General features: G+C 40.3%; 1 protein-coding gene and 1 long non-coding RNA gene across 17 annotated transcripts in view; both read left to right on the forward strand.

The window, feature by feature from the left end:
- Nucleotides 1-3,506: 3,506 nt before the first annotated feature.
- On the forward strand, nt 3,507-7,399 carry LOC139046259 (uncharacterized). Its single transcript, XR_011506097.1, has 3 exons — nt 3,507-3,594; nt 3,669-3,824; nt 6,665-7,399. It is a non-coding gene; the product is annotated as an uncharacterized lncRNA (long non-coding RNA).
- A 9,137-nt stretch (nt 7,400-16,536) lies between these two features.
- The window catches only part of DENND4A (DENN domain containing 4A), a 109,702-nt gene continuing 105,224 nt past the window's right edge, over nt 16,537-21,014 (forward strand). For 12 of the 16 annotated variants that reach the window (XM_070499628.1, XM_070499706.1, XM_070499709.1 and 9 more), the window contains exon 1: nt 16,547-16,836. The gene's annotated coding sequence lies outside the window, so the exon portion shown is untranslated. Of the gene's footprint in view, nt 16,837-21,014 lie in introns of all 16 variants that reach the window. The other 4 variants (XM_070499667.1, XM_070499707.1, XM_070499659.1 and 1 more) reach the window with 2 other exon arrangements.

A 21,014-nucleotide genomic window follows, 5' to 3' on the forward strand; every position in this document is an offset into this window, starting at 1 on the left:
TTACCACAGACACAGCAATCTCACTCTTAGATATTTACCAGAGTGAAATTAAAACTCACATTCACTCAAAAACCTGAACACAAATGTTTATTTGTAACAACCAAAAACTGGAAACAGCCACGATGTCCATCGACTTGGGAATGGATAAACTGTAGTACATCCATAAAATGGAATACTACTCAGCAATAAAAAAGGAATAAACTCTTGATACGCACAAGAACATGGATGAATCTTAAAAGCGTCTTGCTAAGTTAAGGAGGCCATACTCAAAAGACTATATATTGTATGACTCCATTTATATGACATTCTAGAAAAGGCAAAACTATGGATCGGAACAGCAAATAGATTAGTGGTTTCCTGGGGTAAGGGTGGGGTGACAGTTTGATCACAACAGGGGAATTTTGAGGGGTTGTGTTCTGTATCTTGACTGTAGTGGTAGTTTGACCACCCTACACATTTGTCAAAACTATTTTTACTGTATGTTAAATAACTTTTTTCTTTAATGACAAAGATTATCAGACTGGGTAAAAATACAGTTGGGTCTCTGACAGTCTCTGTCAGCCAAGGGCAAACTTCGCTCAAGAAAAAGTGAGTTCAGTTCTCATTCTGAAAACTCTTATGAGATTATGCACCAAACCTCATTAAAAATGAACAGCATTTCTATTTTTAGGTTGCTAACATGTAGCAGGAAATAAAAACCAACATACATCAGACTTAAATAAACACACTTTAATGTACCATAGTTTTGTGCATCTTATAAAACTGTAAAACATATGGAGATCAAGAATCAAAGAGGTTGAGGCTGGCTCCATGGCCGAGTGGTTAAGTTTGCGTGCTCCACTTCAGTGGCCTGGGGTTCACCAATTTGGATCCTGGGCACAGACATACACACTGCTCATCAAGCCATGCTGTGGCGGCATCCCACACAGAAAAACCAGAATGACTTACAACTAGGATACACAACTAAACTGGGGCTTTGGGGAGAGAAAAAAAAGAGGAAGATTGGCAACAGATGTTAGCTCAGGGCCAATCTTCCTCACCAAAAAAAGAGAGAGAGTGAGAGAGAGCATACTTTAAAAAAAAAACAAATCAAGGAAGGAAAGGAAAAGTTGTTAAAAAAAAAAAAATCGAAGAGGTGGTTGAAATTGGATGTCTGAAACAGCAAGATGAGTCCTTGAATTTTTCACTTTTCATCCAGCTGCTTTGCCATCAGAGAGCTAATTTTAGAAGCAATCTTATAAAATACAATGTAATTAAGAAAAGTAGGGTTGGTTTGGGCTTTTTTTGAGACTTCTAATTCAAAGTTGTACCAAGCCAGCAGCCTGAGAATAGTATGAACCATAAATCTAAGGGTAAATGAATCAAGGGTTGAATTCTAGCCCCTTTATATTAATTGACTTTAAAATGAAAATAAAAATTAAATTTTTCCTTGTTCCGTGAGAAACAATATGGAAATCATAGCGTGTGATGGATTATTCTTCCCGGCGAGTTGAGTACCTTTGCTTTGTAATGCATGTAGTGCTTGCTTACTCTGCTGAAGACGGTGATCGCTGCTTCCCTTCCTTTCTTTTTCTGGCGGGAATCGTCAGCAACATTGAATACATTGCCACATTTTTTGAGCAATGGTATTTTCTTTTAAATGTAAGTAGTCAAGCATAAAGAGTCCAACCCAAGCCAGATCATTTAGACCACAAAGTCCAGACTAGTTTTCCCCATTTCTCAAAATAACTGGAACCGAGTGCACACCAAATCTCCACTTTTCGTTGTGCCATGTGGACACTGCCACAAAGGCAAGAACTTCTTCACTTTTCAGGTCAAAATTAAGCCATCCTTTTCATTCTGTTACATCGGTGAACCATAAGTTTTCACTAACTATGAAACAAAATAGGTTAGAAGACAATTTCATGTAACTCCTCCCAGATTCAAGCGCTACATGAGGAAGCATTTAGGCATGCTGGTAACAGCTTATTCAGTGCATGAGTTTCTATTAAACTACTTAATAAAAATCTTAATTTATAGAATAATTCAACCAACCCCAAGGTCACCTAAAGTAAGGTATTCCAGCCAGCCAAGAATCCAGAAACGTCTATACACAAAAAAGACCAAAGGAAACTGGCAAACTGGCATCTTATATTGCCATGGAATCAGCTTTTCCTGAGGCTTTAGTGTCACCTGATAACCATAAAATAGCGCTCCCAGTCACACAATTAAAGCTGTTAGATAGATCGTGAGGCCACTGGCTGGCTGAACATACTTTCGTGTGGTTAGGAAAACCATTTTGCTGAACTGTTGGCCACCGGCTTGTGACATTTATAAGAACGCAGGCAATTTACCCACAACTAAAAAAATAATTTTTTTTTTACTTTTCTTCAAGTTTCCACGTTAAAGATGATCTTACGGATATAGGCATGGAGAAAAATGTGGAAAAGTTACTCTCATTAGTCTGGCTTTGACTGGGTACACCATGTTTACAAAACGTTTTGAGATGGTCAGATAAGCACTCCTAAGGACAGCACATTACCCAGTTATCAAAAGCCATGCAGCCTAAGGAGAACTTTCAGTCTATCAGAGCGGCCCACATGTTACTATTTATCATTTCAATTTCATATTGGAATCAAAATTGAAAAAAAGAAAACTTTGACACCAAAGCAAGTCATCTGTGGCCAGAGTAATAAGGCCTCTTGAAAAAAAAAAAACAAACCAAACCAGAGAGATTAACACATTTTTGAGAAATGGGCTTTGGTTTCAGAGCATTATTGCACCTGTTTAATTCATTTGCTGATGCAGCTTAAGTATGTAGACATTTACAGTAAATTTTTAAAGAGTTTATGTGCCCTCAGTGATTTTACCATTTTTAAGAGAAATGAGAAACACTATGGTAGTTACCAAGCAGTAGCTCTTATTTTCAGAAGCTGAATTTTAGTGACTAAAGCAGCACTTGTAGATAACAGGGTTATGTCTCAGTTGTAGTGCTATAACTGAATGCTACAGCGATTGAGAACTCTTTGATATGGAAAGAGTATAGGGTCACTTAAAGAATAACGTTCTTGGGGCCGGCCCCGGGGCCGAATGGTTAAGTTCCTGTGCTCTGCTTGCACGGCCCAGCGTTTTGCTGGTTCGGATCCTGGGCACCGACCTGGCATTGCTCATGAGGCCATGCTGAGGCAGCGTCCCACATAGCACAACTAGAAGGACCTGCAACTAGAAGATACAACTATGCACTGGGGGTCTTTGGGGAGAAGAAGGAAAAAAAAAAAGATTTGCACCAGATGTTAGCTCTGGTGCCAATCTTTAGGAAAAAAAAAAAAGAAAAAGAGAGAGAATAACATTCTTCTAAAAAGATGGTAGCTTTCCTTATAAGAAGCAACACATGAAGTCTAGCAGGCATGGTTTCATTTATTCCATTTTGATTGCCTAAGTTTTCAACTGGGCAGTACTCTATTTCAAGGCCATTCTGTTGCACAACTTGCTGTGTGGTTGTAACACAGCTGTGTCTGTTGTAAACCAGAGAGGACAGCAAGAAAAAAAAAGAAGAAGAAGAGATGAGGAGAAAGAACACTCCATGTAACTTTTCACATGAAGGTCTTATAACAGGTAACTGATTTTTAAAACAAAAAATTCTAAATTCTCTGAGCTTCTACCCTGAATGAGCTCTATTTTTACCGAAGATTAAGGTGGTTCGTGCAGAGACCCCAAAGTTTAGGACAAAATTGGATTAAGGACAATTAAGCGTCTAAATAAGTGATGGTCATCTTTATACTGTGAGAATTATGAAGACCAATGCAACAACAATGGTTGATCACAGTTTATCGAATATCAATAAGGTAAGTAGTCCTATGTGATTCCTTTTGAGGTTTCAGGGTTTCAGATGGGGTTTAGAGGGATAAAAATGAGAGACCAAAAATTTATCCTATAAAATAATTGTCTTCTGTGTTGAGGTTATATTTGTCTGATAGAAAAAAGGGAATATGTCTGTGGAATATCTTTTGTATATGCCTACTTGTCTGGCTATGTATAGATACTTGAATTTTTTTGTTGTGTTTTGGGGGGTTTTTGTGAGGAAGATTGGTCCTGAGCTAACATCCGTTCCCAATCTTCCTCTTTTTGCTTGAGGAAGATTGTCCCAGAGCTAACATTTGTGCTTATCTTACTCTATTTTGTATATGGGACGCTACCACAGCATGTCTTGACCAGTGGTGAGCAGGTCTGCACCCGGGATCTGGGCCCATGAACCCCAGGCTGCCGAAGAGGAGCACTTGAACTTAACCACTATGCCACTGGGCCAGGCCCCTAAAGTTATAGATTTTATTTTGAAGGACCTCACAGAAGTTTCTCAGAGGCATCTGCACAGTTCTTGAAAAATTTAGCATCATAACTTCCCATTCCAAAGAATTTAACTTGGCCAAAAAGAAAAATATTGAGTGAGGTTTCCTAGGCCCTGGAGATGAAGTTTCTCTGGACTATAAACTAATAATCATGGTTCAAAGGCACGGTCTTTTCACAAACAAAACATGTCACAAGCATCTTTCCCGTTCCAGTTCCAGAAAATGACAGATCTCACTCTATACTTGCTTAACATCTGGAACAAATCTTTTTTCATAGATGGTGTGCTCACTCAAGCCATAATCTTTTTCTCACAATTCAAAGCAGTAGTAATGACAAGAGCAAATTGTTTTGGAGGATATTTTCTGACCCACTTTAGCTGGCAGCAGAGATGTGTCCAGTCTAGATGATATTCTTATTTCCCCAAACCAGCTTCTGGTCCAGTTATTCAAATTCCTTGAATTTCTTAGTTCTGAGCACTGACGTGGGCATAAGGAATTCTTCCCCAGACTTTCATCTGCAACCATTTCCAATAGACTCTAACCTCAAAATGTGCATGTTTCAACTTCCTTGTTGCTTTGGAAACCCCTACGTATCAAAATTTAGAGTCTATTTTGCATTATTGTAGTTCCTTATAAATAGATTCATTGTGTTCTCATCTCTAGGTATGAAGATTTGTTTTACATTGGTTGTTTTTATACATAGGATTTACTAATATTCTAAAATTTTGCTTTTCCTTAAGTATATGTATTAGTTGAAAGATTAATAACGATTCTGCATTAGATTTTGTAGATCATATTAAATCTACATAGGCAAAGTCTTAGACTTTACACATGTTCTGTGGAAAAATAAAACCAAACCTAAGTAAGTAAAATAAAAGGTCAAGTAAGCAATCCAGCAGAGACTCTCCCAAAGCCATAACCACTTCTTACCCTAATTTATAGTTTCATTACTGACCACACTTTTATTCTGCTTACTTTTTTTAGTTTCTTCCTTAGATCTATCTGTTACATATGCTTTGGGATAGTAACACCCACCTCTACTGAATTCCTCCTCTAAAGCAACTTGGCCAGTTCCATTTGAACTCTAGGTACCCCATATGACACAAAAGGCCATGTCCTGAAGACCTAGGAATGTAATGGTCCTGATGAAATGGTATTTCTATCGTCTTTTCTCATCCTCTATCCTTTTAACCTATCACCACTAAGGTGAAGCTACTATTAAACTACAATGACCATACTTACATAGTCAACGAAATATCCCTGCTTGTTTTGTTTTGTTTTTTTAAATACTCTTCTTCTTGGCTTCACAGAGTATAACAGTTTTAGAGCTGGTAAGTAGAGAGAATCCTTCCTTTATCATTTTCAGATTAGGAAAGATGATTTTGTAATAATCTAATCTTTGACACATTTTCTTGTTTAAAACTTTATGAAAGTTTACTTAACATCATTAGTTGTTAGGGAAATACTAACTGAAACTACAATGGGATACCATTATACCATGGTAAGCCAATAAGGATGGCTTAAGAAAAAAAACTCCAAACAACCATAGAAACCAAAACCTGACAATATCAAGAGGAGCAAGTGGAACTCTCACACGGCACTACTGGTGGGAATGCAATATGGTACAGCTACTTTGAGAAACAGTTTGATAGTTCTTCATAGACAATCTCTTATCGTAAGACCCACCGAGCCTCCTTCCTAGGCATTTACCTAAGGAAAATAGAGGCGAATGCCTACACAAAAACCTGTGTACAAATGTTTATAGAGGCTTTATTTATAATTACCCATAACTGGAAACATCCCAAACGTCCCTCAAATAGAGAACAGATAAACAAACTGTTGTGCATCCATACAATGGAATACTACTCAGCAATAAAAAGCAACAGGCCGCTGATGTATGCAGCAGGCAACGTGGGAAAATCTCAAATGCATTATGCTAAGTGAAAAAAAAACTCAAAAAGCTACATATTATATGATTCTATTTATTTGTCATCTTGGAAAAGGCAGGATTATGGGAATAAAAATCCAATCAGTGGGGCCGGCCCCATGGCCGAGTGGTTAAGTTCACGGGCTCCAATACGGCAGCTGGGGGTTTTGCTGGTTTGGATCCTGGGCTCGGACATGGCACCAGTCATCAGGCCACGTTGAGGTGGCGTCCCACGTGCTACAACTAGAAGGACCCATGACTAAAATATACAACTATATACTGGGGGGATTTGAGGAGAAAAAGCAGGAAGAAAAAAATCCAATCAGTGGTTGCCAAGCGCCAGCCTACAAAGGCACTTGAGGAAACTTTTAGGGGTAATGGAAATGTTCTATATCTTTTTTTTTTTTTTCAGGAAGATTAGCCCTGAGCTAACTACTGCCAATCCTCCTCTTTTTGCTGGGGAAGACTGGCCCTGAGCTAAACACCCATGTCCATCTTCCTCTACTTTATATGTGGGACGCCTACCACAGCATGGCTTTTGTCACGCGGTGCCACGTCTGCAGCCGGGATCCCAACTGGCAAACCCCGTGCTGCTGAGAAGCTGAATGTGTGAACTTAACTGCTGCGCCACTGGGCCGGCCCCAAGAAATGTTCTATATCTTGATGGTGGTAGTGGTTCACAAGTGTATACATCTGCCAAAACTCAACAAACTGTACACTTTAAAAGAATGAATTTCGTCGTATGTAAATTTTATCTCAACAAACCTGACTTTAGGAAATTTACACCAAAATCTTTATGAAAATGATGGAAAAATGATGAAGACTATCCTTGCCCCTTGCACCTCAAGAGTTGTATTCCCTCATACTTAATTACTGCAAAACTCTTCAAAGAGAATGTCAGCAAAACTTGATGAACTCCTAAAAGATTCCTGTGTTGTTTTCATTACATGGAACTTAGTAGTAATGAAAACAGGGGAAGAAAATAAGGTACAATTAATCAGCCAAACAGTTACAACTAGAATGACTGTACTCCATGAGCCATTAAATTTTGACCCAATTTCTTGTATTAGAGGAAGTGACCTTGTTAACTGTCCTTTCACTACTTCCTGAAAGATAAAAATTAAAAATGCTTTGCTTTTGTATGTAGATTATCTGCAGTAATAATTCATTGAACAAAATTTAATTTTACAATAGTTTAAAAATACAGAAAAGTGAAAAAAGAAACCCATGTACCAACATAAATTTAATAAGTGCTATAGTTTTGCCACATTTGTTCAGATGCTTCTTTAAGCAGAAATACAAGGCTACAATTGAAGCCCCGACTTCATCCCATTTCCCATGCTCCTTCTCCAGAGGTAGCTAGCCACTATCCTGAAGTGGGTACATATCCTTGTATTTTAGGGATTTGTCCATGTTGATAGATGTCAGTAGATTTCACTAATTTTAATTATTGTATAATATTCCATTTCATGACTAAAGACGTTTAGTTTTTGTCCAGTCATCATTGCTATGAATAACAGCCCAGTGAACATCCTCACAGTGTCTCCTTGAAGAGATTCTCTAGCTTCAGGGGTCTTCAAGTTTTTATGGCTGAGATGCATAGTGAGAAATAAAATTCACATTCAGATCCTGTGCATATAGAGTCAGCCCTCTGTATCCATGGCTTCCACATCTGTGGGTTCTGCATCCACGGATATGGAGGGCCAACTAAGGGACTTGAGCATCCATGGATTTTGGTATCCAAGGGGGTCCTGGAACCAATCCCCCACGGATATCAAGGGATGAATGTATCCATACATTGTCACAGGCTGAGTTGCCTGGGAAGTAATCTGAGACAGAAATTTGTGTGTAGGACATTTATTGGGGAGTGTCCTAGGATCAGCACGCCAGGCTTGGTGGTCTAGTGGTTAAGATTCCGGACTCTCACTGCAGTAGCTCAGGTTCACTTCCTGGTTAGGGAACCGAACCACATTACCCATTTGTTTGTTGTAATACTGTGGAGGCTGCGTGTTGCTGTGATGCTGAAAGCTATGCCACCAGTATACCAGCAGGGTCACCCATGGTGGACAGGTTTCAGTGGAGCTTCCAGATTAGACAGACTAGGAAGGACCTGGCTACCCATTTATGAGAAAATTGGCCATGAAAACCCTATGAATAGCAGTGGAGCACTGCAAAAACCCTGGGCACTGCAAAAAGATCGGGCAGGGTTCAGCCGTGCTGTACACAGGGTTGCTAGCTTATCAACCACCAAAAGCCATGTGCATTTCCCTGATAATTAGGTAATGTTCAATTTTTAGTCTTGCAAAATAGAAATCTAGTCTTGCAAAATAAATCTTTTAATCTTGTAATCTTTTCTGTAACACCTAGCAGAGTGCACAGCATATAACAGTACAAAGTAAAATACCTGTAGGTTGAAGGAGGGAATTCTATACCTAGACACATAGCATTGAAGACCACTTTTTTTGAGTCCCTGAGGCAGTGTGGTTTGGTAGAAGCCTGTTGGCCCAGGAATTGTGAGGCCTGGGCTCTGTTCTAGTCCGGCCATGTCATTTGGTAAATTCACCCACTTTTCTAATCTTCAGTTTCTTCATCTCCAAAATAAGGATTTTCCTATGTATCTAGCTTCATGGGAGTTTGGAATACTGAGTTCTCTATTATCTCTATTATGATATTTACAGAACAGAGAAAGCAAAGAACTGGGAATCTGGGGATCTGGATTCTAGTCCTGGTTCTCCTCCCACTATTGGATATATACCACCTTGGACAAATCACAAGTAGGCAAATGGTCACCTTTTGTAAAATAAAATGGTCACTAAATGATCTCTAAGTTTCCTTCCTGCGCAAAAACCCTATGTTTTGGGTCAGAGAAACATGAAGTCAATTTATGAAAGTGTCATTCTCATAAAGCCATTAAAACATGGGTCAGACGATACAGTTTAAATTCATTCCTAATTGCCTGCCCCACCTCAGTCGCTCTATAACCCAATCCATTCAGCCCTGCCCTTATCCAACTGCCCTGCATGATACCTGAACTTCACCCTTGACATTTTCCTTTGCAACTCATGACCATTTTTATTACCTTTAGTATTTCAATTCTTGCTCCTAACCTTGTGACAAACAGAGCCTCTAGGCTATGTGATCATCAGGAGACTTTGAAATGGAAGAATATGTTTGTCTCTTTGCATAACTCCACCAATACCCCCACTCCCTTTTAGCACAAAGTTTGTTTAAAGTGAGCTGTATCACTCTCTTCAGCCCGACATCAAGGATTCCATGGCTCTCCTTTCTTCACTGTACCATCCACCCCCTTCCAGACAGCATGCACAGGTAGGCAGGAGTTTGCCATCACTGCCCTATTGTGCCATCTCTAAAAGACTTTCTTCCATTTCAGTTCCAATGCCTTCAAATAAAAGCCTCATATCAACTTCTTTTTGCTTCTTTTTTAGCATAATTTAAAATTCTGTAAGTTATTATTACAATATCTAAATTCTATTAAATCAATAAAGTGATATTTATTAAATTAGAAATGCTGTTAAAATCATTACAAGCAAATATGAAAATGTGCAGAGTTACAAGCAGAGAATGTAGAGGAAGGATATCCGTTTCTAGGAGATAGTAAAATGATGCTGACACTCAAGAGCCTAAAATAAACTCAGGAGCGGTTTTGGAGATCTTTTTTGTTTCTAATTTAAATCTTTATTACTAAAGTCTATTATTCTCCAAATCCCAAATAAACTAATTATCAGAGTTTCTCCCTTCTGGATTAACTTTGCCCTTAAAATAACTAGCTTGATATAACCAACCAATCCATCTCTTTGTCTTTATGTACATGTGTGCTTATGGACAGCAGAGGCTTAAATGTTTTCTCTCGGTTAAGAGCCTCATGTTGTGAGTCTGAAAGTGTTCTGAATGAGAGGCCGTTTCCACAGTACTGGAAAAGGGAAGGGGAGATGAGGCATAGGCGCTAATGCCCTGCTCCTTTTAGGTAACATCAAGACTGGACATTGAGGACCTTTTCCAACAAGAACAGGAAGAAAGGAGAGGAGGAAGCTAGCAACCTCAAACTACCTCTGGAACAACTGATCATATTTCTTCTTTAGAAAGATCAGCCTGGCAACAAAGGGAGGGACAGACAGAAGAGGGAAAGACAGGAGATAGGGAATCCGATTAGTTGACTGCTGCAAAATTTCAGGTAAAAAAAATCAAATGTGGGTTTGAACTAGGTCAGTGGGAATGGAGATGCAGAGGTAAGGAAGGATACAACTGATGTTAAGCAGGCGACATCAATTGGTTTCGGTGATTGATTTAAGTGTTAAGCAATGAGGGGAAAAAAGGAGTTGATTACTCACAGGTTTTGACTTTTGTGACTGGTGCACGGTGAGTACTATTCAAGAAATTAGAGGCTATAGGAGAAACAGGTTTGCGGTAAAGAAAATGAGTTTAACCTTAGAAAAGTTGCGTTTCAGGTGCACTTGGGACTGAGCTGTCTAGAGGCAATTGAATATACAATCCTGAAGCAAAGCAGAGAGGTATGGACTAAAGATGTGTTTGTTTCCTATTCTGAGAGATTATATAGAAAACAGAAGTATTTTATTTTTTTTTCAACTGCAGGTGTTTCCCCTTGCCAGCAGGGTTCCTTAAGCCTTGACAATAAAAAGGGTGTCCCTGTTGTCTTCCCTTGCAGGATGCATGTCTGGGCCAATCAATAAAAAGAAAAGACTTACGGTGTCTGATTTGTTCAGCTTCATGTTTTCCAAATATCCTAGCTGTAACGACAGTGCTGAGTACACAAGAAAAGCTGACTCATATTTCCTGCAAGTCAGCACAGAGAGCCATCCTTCCAAATTATTTGAACCTTCGGCCACTCCCAAAGAGAGCCAAAGGGGTGGAACAACTTATGAGCATCTCTTTCATTTGTTGAGAACAATTCTAATACATCTGTTATAAAGATTCAGAGTAGAAAAAACAAAAAAGCTTTTCCTGCCTTGTACGACTCTCATCCCCAAGTCCCAAACAACGATGCCCTCACCTTTCATAGAAAGTCTAGGTTCTCTCAGGATTGGTTCAAATGTCATCTATTTGTCACCTTCAATCCTCACCATCAGAATTAACCATCCAACTCCCCGAGGCTCCCACAGCAATGAATTTATCTATGTAGTGCAGAACTTCTCATAGTCTGATTTTTATTAAAGTTATATGCCTGGGAATACACCTTGTGCCTCTAATATGTGCTTATTTTTGTTTTCCTTCTGTGCCCAGCATAGTGCTTTCTGTATAAATACTGACTGAAGTGACTCTGTTAAAAGTTATAAAGACATTGTCTTACCATTTAAAGAAAATCAGGGGGCATACTTGACTGTGGACAATGACACACTATATAAAAATAACTTTCTTTTGCAGATCATTTAAAACCTAAAGGTTGAATTTAGAAGGAATTGTGGAGAGGGGTAAAAGCATTAACTTGAGGAGGATGTTGAGAGGTGATAATTTTCAAATTCGTGAAAAAGTGCTGAGTCAAAGATATGACTCCTCAGCTGGCCCCCAAGAGGGTAGAGACAGCAGTGGCTCAGACTGGTGCAGCCCTCCTGTCCCTGGACACTCCTCTCAAGAATCAGGTTTAGAATTTGTCATTTGCAACATGATAATATTATTCTCACAAGCTGTTCAGATAATTTGTCTTTCAAAAGTATTTCGTCAGATTTGTGTTTTTAAGAAATAAGTTGATAATTTGACAACATTGCTAGTAAATTTCAGTTTGTGGATTAAATACATTGGGACGTCATTCTAACACTGTTTCACAATGCATAAAATTTGGCAATGTGTATACTGCCTTGAGACATATCCAAAGAGTTTCTAAAGGACTATAAATCCCTGGGGGGAAGGCTTTCTCACCCATAAGGAGGCCCCACGGCATAGATACCAAGAGCCGCTTTATAGAAGGCTCCAGATTTTCATTTAAAGATGTGGCAAATTTCTGGTATAGCAATTAAGGTGAATAGATTTAACAGGTGGAGAGGATTAGGCCGTACAACAGCTGGAGCTTCTAGTGCTTTAAACTTTTACTGGTTTCATGGTTTTCCTTCATGCGTTGTTCAAACCACAGTAGTTAAAAACAATTTCTAAGAAATAGCCAGATAGAGTTCCAGGTGTAAAAGGTGACGTAATTTCAGAAATGGCATGGGGCCCACGTTTCTAAGCCGCATTCTTCTATCTGGCCCACGCCTGCATTGTTAAGACTCCCCTGCCCAAATCACATTTAGGGTTTAAGTTTGTGTAACTGTGACTATGGTGACATATGCCTGGGATGTTGAGGACTCGATAGGACCGTCAAGGGCTCTGAGGTACTTAAACGCACTTCCTGAATATGCAGTCAAACAGTGCTTATCGTTTTTTCCACTGCTTTTTATTATGTTCTTTCAGAAAGTGTTTTCTTTGATTAAAAAAAAACTACTTCAAAGCTTTTCAACTTTGGAAACTTTTTAGAATTCCGTTTTGTAAACTATGCTTGCAACTATATATCTATAATATTTTAATTGATATTCTGTAATGTAGATGAAAATATTTAAATTTTCTTGCCAATTGAAAGAGTGCTTTCTGTTGCTAGTCAAATGTTTTCATACACCACGCTGCTCCTCAAAGAAGAACTGACCTGATAGGTGGCACAACAATTAAAATCAATGAAAGGCTGTATCTGCAGCCAGTGAGGAAAGAATGGGAGTTTCCCAAGTGAACTCTCAATTTTTTTTTTACAGCTTTATCGAGATATAATTGACATACAGAGGACTATGCTTGTTTAAAGTGTACAACTTGGTAAGTTTGACATAGGTGTACACTCTGAAACCATCACTATAATCTAGATAGTGGACATATCCATCATCCACAAAAGTTTCCTTGTGCCCCTTTATGCTATAACCTCTCCCCTGAAATTAGTGACTGGCCTATAGCCATGTCCTCACTTTGGAGATAAAAACACTGTAGGCAGCGGGGAGAAAGAGTCTAGCCTGGAAAAGAGATTTAGCTTTTCATATAATGGAGTTAAAATGCTGCATCTAGGATGTGCTTAAAAAACAAAAAAGTTATCAACTCAAGTATTTTCAGGTCAAAATCTTGATTTTTTTTGAACTTCATAACTTTCTGGAATGCTTGGTTATTTGAAATATGGCAAAAACTTGCCTCCTTCTTTCTTGCCTTTTTCTAATCCATTCTTCACAGAACAGTGATTTTAAAATTAAATTTACCCAGAGCTGGAATCACTTATTTTTTAATGACAATTAATAGCATTAAAAAGACATGCATTTAGAGTAGTTGTACATAAATGGAGGGGGAGGTTGTTTGGGTCATTTTGGAGCATACATTTACAAGACTACAGAGAACATTTTATGGTCATGGAACACAGTTTTTCAGTGCTAAAAGTTAATTGATCCTATATTAGTACTCCTCATTAGTATGATGTGTTAGCCATCTGAGCTAAAAGCTTACACTAAGCCTTATTTATTGGGTCATGGTTTCTAAACTTACATGGTATGGTCCAGTGAACCTTCAATGGGAGCAAACAATTTTACTGATTACCAAGGCCATTTGCCATTTTTGGGGGGGAGGGGGTGGATTCACCAGATACCTTTAAAAAAATACACGTCTTAGGGGCCGGCCACATGGCCAAGTGGTTAAGTTTTCGGGCTCCACTTCGGCAGCCCAGGGTTTCGCTGTTTCGGATCCTGGGCGCAGACATGGCACCTCTCATCAGGCCACGTTGGGGAGGCGTCCCATATGCCACAACTAGAAGGACCCACAAGTAAAATATACAACTATGTACTGGGGGGCGGGTAGGGGAGAAAAAGCGGAAAATAAAAAGAAGATTGGCAACAGTTGTTAGCTCAGGTGCCAATCTTAAAAAATAAAAATTAAAAAATACATGTCTTAGAAAGTAGAATAGGAATTATTGTTTATTGGGTACAGAGTTTCAGTTAGAGATGTTGAAAATGTTCTGGAAATGGATAGTACTGACCGTTATACAACAATGCAAAGGTACTTAATGTCCCTGAACTGTACACTTAAAAATAGTGAAAATGGTAAACTTCGTGTTATGTTTTTTTGGTTTTTTTTTTTGCCGAAGATTAGCCCTGAGCTAACATCTGCCACCAATCCTCCTCTTTTTGCTGAGGAAGACTGGCCCTGAGCTAACACCTGTGCCCACCTTACTCTACTTTATATGTGGGACACCTGCCATAGCATGGCTTGCCAAACAGTGCCATGTTCGCACCCAGGATCCGAACCGGTGAACCCCGGGCTGCTGACGCGGAACGTGCAAACTTAACCTCTGTGCCACCAGGCCAGCCCCTATGTTGTGTATATTTTACCACAATAAAAGCACTTTTAAAATTCATGTCTTGATAGCGAATTTCATTTGAAAATGCAGATCTAAGTACTTAAAAATACATTTAGAACTACAGCGTCAAGAAATTACACATTTATAACAGTTCACATTCTTTTCCCTCGCAGCTCATTGTGCTAAAATGAGTAAGAATGACTGATTTGCATAACTACTTGCAATCAATAAAAAAAATAAATGTACTTATCAAATAGCATTGATTAGGCAACAATACAGGACACTAACGTAATACACGAAACACTTAGAAACAAATTTCATTATTTAACAATTTTCAGTGAAAGTAGAATTTTTCTGTACAGTCTTATGTGATGCTCACACATTTTTCAATGTTAGGAAACTGAAGGTCAGAGCATATAACTTGACCAACTTAGGGTTGAAGAGGCTCAACCCCAGGTTTGTTTGTTATACTTTAAAACCAGTTCTTTGGCCCATAAAGTACCTGAAATATAGATACAGATGTCTTATCGCAAACATCACTGTTCCCAACTTCCTAGCTCTAACAGAGTCGTTCTCCACCCTTCAATGGATTTCAGTTGTAATTACAATAAAATCCAATCTTGTTTCTATGTCTTCCTAGGCCCTTGGAGAATGGCCTTCCTTCACCTCTCCAGTCTCATGCCAGGCTCCTCCTTGTACCATGGATTCCCTAGTGCCACAGACCCCACTCAGTTCCAATAGCCAAGTGCCTTCCTACCACAAGTCCTTTGCACAGCCCTTCCCTCTTCCTTAAACAATTCCCCAGGGCACTTCTCCTGTTACTGGCTCCTTCTTATCCCTCAGATGGGCCTTTCCTGACCATTCTGTTTTTTCAAGCTATCCTTTTATTTGCTCTCCCAGAACTCTGTTCATTACCTTTATAGCATGTTTCCCCCCAGAATGTGAGAAGAACTTATTGTCCCTCTTTTTCCCACTAGACTGTCAGCTTCATGAAGGCAGACTTTTCCTGTTTCCCTCACCACTGTGTCCCCTCAGTTTGAGTTTCAATGGGTGTTTGTTGACTGACTGAATGAATACAATGAAAGAAGTGGAGATAGGAAAGAGCTGTAAACTTCGTTAGCAAAAGGGATTAATGTTTATTCTGTGCAATTTAGGAAAATTGACTTGAAATTTAGAGGGGTTTTTAGGGTCCTGTATCTTCCTTCATTTGTCCATGAAATAATATCTAGCATTTATTGAGTACTTTCAGGAACTATGCTAAACATTTCACATGTATTATAGAATTTAACCCTCAGAGCAACCCTCTGCGGTAATCCACCTTTATTATCCTCATTTTTCAGAGGCAACTTGCCAACAGCCATTAACGGTGGAGCCATCGTCAGGTTTAAGTAGGCCATCTCCCATTAATGTAATCTACACCCCTTCATTCAACAATAGGTGTTTTATCAACGTACTTTTCCGGGAAGCCCTCTGAATTCCCCGTTTTGCCTGACCTTCAGTATCTCGGGACCGAAACCCACTAGGTGGTTGCTAACCCTTCAGGGGTTTTCTGGGGAATCTGAGCGCCCTCGATGGAGGAGCGGCCGCTCAGACAGAAGCACAGTGCTCTGGCTAGGCAACGTCAGGAGCCGCGGTGCTGCTGGGGAGGAAAGAGGAAACAGGTCAGTTGGCCCAAGACGGATCCCTAACCCTCCGGGTGGTAAAAGGGGAAGGGAAGGTGCGTCTCGCCCACGCTCGCCTCGCGCTCGGGAGCTCCAGACCAGAGTGGGAACCACGGCGCGTTTCCCCAACTACACAGCACGTCACCGGTGAGCGCGGCTTAGCCCCGCCCACCTTCTCCGCCCATCTCTCAGCTCCTGGCTCTAGGACCCCGCGACACTCAACCCGGCCCTGCCCCGCCTCCTCGGGCCAGGCCTGGCCCGTGATTGGCGCTTGCGGGTCGCTATCCCCGCCCCCACCCCTTCCGTCACTGCCAAGATGGCGCCGGTCTCAGCGGCGGCGGCCCCGGCGACTGGAGCTAGAGAAGGAGGCGGAGGCAGCGGCGGCCGCGAGGGGAGGGGGAGTCCCGTCTGACTGAGACGGCAGGCCTGGGCGGGCGGGCGGGGGTGCCGCGCAGGGCGGAGCGCCGGGCTGGGGATGAGCTAAGCGGGCTCCGAGCGCCGCGGCATTCAGCCCCTCGTGTCCCGCCGCCGCTCGTGAGGGGACCGGGCACCGCTCTCCAAGCTCGACCCGCTGCTCGCGCGGGAGCCAGCCGTGAGGTGAGTGCGGGGGCGCCGACGCGGACAGCAGTGGCATGTGGAGATGTCACGGGCCGGAGCGGTGACAGCCGTGGGCGCAGAAGCGGGGCCGACCGGGCTCGGAGCGGTGGCGCGGACGGCCGCGACCTCCGCCCGTGGGGTTCTCAGCGCCGGGCCGTCCTCCGCGGGCTCGGTCCACTCCGGGATGGCGCGGCGCTGCCGAGAGTACCTCTCGCGCCTCTGCGTCGGACGCGCGGGGTCTCTGTGTGTTCACGCCGGATTTTCTATTCCGGGCTGGCCTGGGGCTCCTGCTCTCGGGAGGTGGGGGCGGGGGCGGAGGCAGTGAGAGGGGAGGTCCTGGAGCTGGGATTTTGACAAGCCTGTTACGTAAGACGGAGGTGGCCGCCCGGAATCCCACCTGCTCGATATTTTAAACAGGCGGCCGCGGGAGCCTGGCGGGCCCCCAGAGGCCCGATTTTCCTCCCGGGGGTCTGCCTAGCTTACCCCGGCCAGCGGGAGCCGAGTCAGCGTCCAAGTTGACCTGCTTTTTTTTCCCCCCAGTCCTTTTTTTGGGGATGAGGGGGGGTGGTAAACGATTCCTGGTCGCTACCATTTCCTTTGAAGTTTATCGTTTTCTGGGGGGAGGAGAAAAAAAAAAAGCTTGTGACCTGAAACTGGGTCGCGGCGACAGCTTTTCATTATCGTGCTTTTGAATGACAGATGTGCTGGAAGATTTTTGTTGTTCCAGTGTGCTTTTAATTCAAACGTATGGTCACGCCTGGAGCCTTAGAGAAGGGTTTTTGTCTTATAGGACAGTTATTTCTTGTTTGCAACACCAGGACAGGCATCAGTCAACAGGCATGTATTTATTTGCGAAAACGCGTGTCAGCCAGCTAGAGACTCGTGAGGGCAGAAATTGTATTACTCCGTGAATATGTTATTCTTTAAAATGTATTATGCGTTAGTGAAAATAATAGCCCAAGTGTAAAAGGAGCAATTTTACAAGATTGTAAACTGTTGTTTGGTGTATGTAGTCTCGATTTTCTGCTTGCCCCAGTCTACCTCATCTTTCCTCCTGGGGCGAGGAGGCGGAGACACCTGTAAACAGCGTAGCCCAGGTTACACTAATCTATTGTAGTACATTTGAGATTATTGTAAAAAGTCTCTGGGGGACCTAAGATTAGGTAATATGTAAGGACTATTGGGCAAGTCATTCAGTTTATGTTTAGAGTAGATCTGGGATTCAGCTTTTGAAAACCTGAGTATACAGAATTTCGGAGCTATTTGAACCCTGTTTGAACTTAAAATGAAACAAAAGATTGTATGTGACTTCTTTTATCAGGACTTTATTTTGTTTTGGCCAAAATTAAACATTTTGGGCAACTTTTACTTCATTTTCACGATTTCCCTTTGAACTGCAGCTCTCAGTAGGAGTCCAGAAGAGCATATATCATTTTCATCATCGTCATCATATATACTATATGTTACATAATTTTCTTTTTCTGAGTGATTAAACAGACTCACTTCATTGTGGAATTTTATAAGAATGTACTTGTCAGGAAAGTTAATCGATCTTGACACCAGTCCAATACTGGGAATAAATCTGAGTAAATTTTGACCTAAGTTTTAAATTTGTTTGCACGGATTTACACTTTTGAAAGTTGGTGAAGCGATATAAATTTTCTGTTTGTGCAAGAGAACCGGGAAGCTGATGCTGATTTGTTCTGAACTTTTCCACATGAATTACCGATGGCTTAAATAGTTATTGATTCTTAAGCTCGGAGCTGTTGGCCTATTTGTGGCAACTTGAATAATATTTGGAATAATTGGGAGGCTATAAGAAGGAAGAGAGACAGTACAGGACATTTATTAATTAAAAAAATAATAAAAATCATGGCAGAATTGTAAAAGAAAACTTGCTGTTTTCTCACTGAGTGACATTACCTCCATTATCTTTTTTGTTTGCAGGATTTTCTAAGCAATCTACTTACTATGAAAACCTGGATTTAAGCACCCGTATAGATAGAGATGTTTGATATATTACAAATCTTATGCTATTCCTATTTAAACTGATGGTTCAGTATTCTTAGTGGAAAACAAAACTGGCTCTAGCAGGAAAATTGACTTGTTATTCTTGCCCTCTCTGATGTCAGAGACTTTTCTTTGTGGGACTTTCTTCTTTCCTACCAGATGTTGAAGAAAATGACTGAAGAAAAGTTGATAAAAATTTCTTCCTTCCTTTCTTGTTTGTTTGTTTGTTTGTTTAATGCCCCAGATTATTGATTATTACTCGGTAGAATTTGTGGGTTGGAGGGGAAGTCAAGCACTCCACACTTTATTACTGTATATCATAGTTATCACTTTGAATTCTAAAACAGCAGTGTAGAACTTTATACATAAGAAAGGGTTAATTTATATAATGTTACTATAATAGTGAAAAATTTGTAACACTAAAGAGGGCTAGTGAAATTAGTGGTAATTAATCCATGTGGTAGATGCAGTTATTGTCATATTTTTTAAAAAATTTACTGACATGAAGCCAGATAGAGAAAGACGAACTCTGTATGACTCCACTCATAGGTGGAAGTTAACATATAGACAAAGAGAACTGATTCGTGATTACCAGGGGAAAGGGGAATGGGAGAAGGGCACAAAGGGTGAAGTGGTGTACCTACAACATGACTAACAATAATGTACAACTGAAATTTCACAAGGTTGTAAACTATCATAATCTTAATAAAAAAAAATTTACTGACATGAGAAAATATGATACAATGTTGAGAGATAGATCAATATAAGGAAATTTATACTGTGTTATTATTTATGACATATCATATGTATATGGCAAAGTGATTGGCAGGAAATACATAAAATATTAAACGACGTTGTCTCTGGATGATAGGACTTGGGGTAATTTTAATTTTAGTGTTTATACTTTTCTCTGTTTTGTTTTCTGAATAGCGTTACTCTGAGTCACAAAAATGACATGAAAATAATTTCAACGGTCATAGGAGAAAATCCTGAAAATCCCATGTAACCACTGCTCCAAGAGAGAAATTATTTTATGGTTCCTTATTAGAAAAACTAACTCAAAATATGGTGCTTATGCAGTGCACAGTAATGGAAAGAGCTAATGATTTAGGTGAAGGCGTTCTCCTAGTTACTGCCAACCTTGGAATAGTTTTACATATATGGATGCTCATATTAACACATATTGTGATCTCCAACCTCTTTTCTGTTTGCATCTTACGTCCAAACTGTTCTGTGTTGACAGTGCCACCTATTGATGGACTACTTGACTCAGTCTTTTCCTCGTCACCTCATCAGTCAGTAGGCAGTGGTTTTTGAATGTTTATGAGGTGCTAGGTACTTTGCTAGTCACTGGGGATACAAAGAAACATGAATTCTGTTCTCAAATTCTGGTTGAGAGCCCCTTTTTTCCTTCTTGGGCCGTCAGTGCGTATTGTGTACTCTGCTTTTCCTGTTTCACTGCTCATGGCTGGGCACCCCTGGTAGTATCTTTTTCCTGGTGCTCATATCCTCTTTTAACTTTCTTATGGGAAAATATATTCTGAGTTCCAGACAACCAGTTTACAGATAAATTTTTGGAACATTACTTGATTGGATGTTGGGGAATCTTATATTCAGAAGGGCTGCTTATATGTTTATCTGTGGCTGTTATTGTTATTTTTAAAGTGGTACCTTCGTCTTGCTCCCTTCTTTTAAAAAGCACAAACAAGTAAAAAGCAACAGAGAGAACAGACAAACTATCAAGAAAAGAGAGAAAGATATCAGGGGAGTTTTCCTCCTAGTGTTATACTTTATTTTCACTGAGAATAATGAGTCATCAAAATGTACAGTAAGAGATACTCTTTCTGGTATACTTTTAGTATCTCTTTTGATTCATGTAAAAATGCATTTTCCATGGGTATATTAAAGTATATATACTTACATAAACTCATAGTTTAGCTGTTTTCATTTCCAAATAGAAGCTGAAATGTGGAGATTGGAAATTTCTTTTTATTTCTGTTGTAATATTGTTTTATAGATGAGACATTTTTATTTTTGGAAAGTTTTAAAACTACAGAAAATTACCAAAAAAGTAGTAAACACGCACATACCTATCATACAAAATGTTAACATTTTTTCGTTTTTGCTTCAGATAGAGATTTAATATAAAAGAACTAGGTATATTATAG

The sequence above is a fragment of the Equus asinus genome, chromosome 2 (assembly GCF_041296235.1).
Source record: "Equus asinus isolate D_3611 breed Donkey chromosome 2, EquAss-T2T_v2, whole genome shotgun sequence".
Classification (NCBI taxonomy): Eukaryota; Metazoa; Chordata; class Mammalia; order Perissodactyla; family Equidae; genus Equus; species Equus asinus.